Raw genomic sequence first — 1,027 nt, forward strand, 5'->3', positions numbered from 1 at the left:
AAGGGGGCTAAGGAAACTAGCTGCTAGGTTAAGCTTTAGGGGTGCTTTGTTGACGAGAGCTCTACATGGGTGCGAAGCTGGAAGCGTTCTAAGGTTAGAGATAACCCTCTCCGCTCGTGCCTAGAGACGCAGCTTTATTAGTAGAAGAAAGTTCTCGTAGTCTAGTGTTTAGGTAGATACGGTTTAGAAGGCTGAGATGGCCTTGGTTATTGCCATCCTTTAAACCCTAGAGAGTACTCCTATTTGCTATTTACATCTCTTTAGGGAGTGCCAGACCGTTGAGGCGTAGTCTAATTAGGGAACAACGCATGCTTGATAGAGCTGGCGCATTTGTTTCGGTCGAAGGTGCCTTAGTCTGCTAATAGCTAGGCAGGTCTTAGTTGCTCGTGTGACTGCTCTCTGGACGTAGGCTCTCCACCGGAGCTGCTGATCGAAGACGACTCCTAAGAGCTTCACTTCTCGTCTTGGTTCGATTACATAATTGCCCATGACTATTACTCCTAGATGAGTTAGGTCTGAGCTTCTTGTAAAGTGAATAAGCTCTGTCTTATCAGCTTCAAAGCTTGATCCGGTCTTTTCTGCCCAGCGTTACATTCTTAGGATATCTTCTCTCTATAGTGCTGCAAGGTTCTTGCTTATAGACCGGCTTATCCGCCATCGGCAGTAGTCATCAATGTAGGCAGATGCTCCTCCAGTAAAATCTACTAGTTGGTCTACTAGGTCGGCGTTGTAGAAGGCGAATAAGACTAGAGAGAGTAGGGATCCTTGAGGGAGACTAGGGTAATCTAGAGCTGTAGCTGGTTTAGTATAGCTATCGAACGATATTGAGGCTGTCCTATTTTCTATAAAACTCCTAATCTAGTACCTTGCTTCAGTTAGTATCCTTTTCTTAGCTAGGCAGTAGTCTAGTGTATCTTTATTAACTGCGTTAAAGGTACCTTTAAGGTCGAATGCTATTAGCGTAACTACTTTATGTTCCTTCTAGGCATTCTATATTGCGTCTACTAGGACGAGTAGGGCTTGCTCT

Source organism: Aplosporella prunicola, assembly GCF_010093885.1.
Source record: "Aplosporella prunicola CBS 121167 unplaced genomic scaffold K452scaffold_57, whole genome shotgun sequence".
Classification (NCBI taxonomy): Eukaryota; Fungi; Ascomycota; class Dothideomycetes; order Botryosphaeriales; family Aplosporellaceae; genus Aplosporella; species Aplosporella prunicola.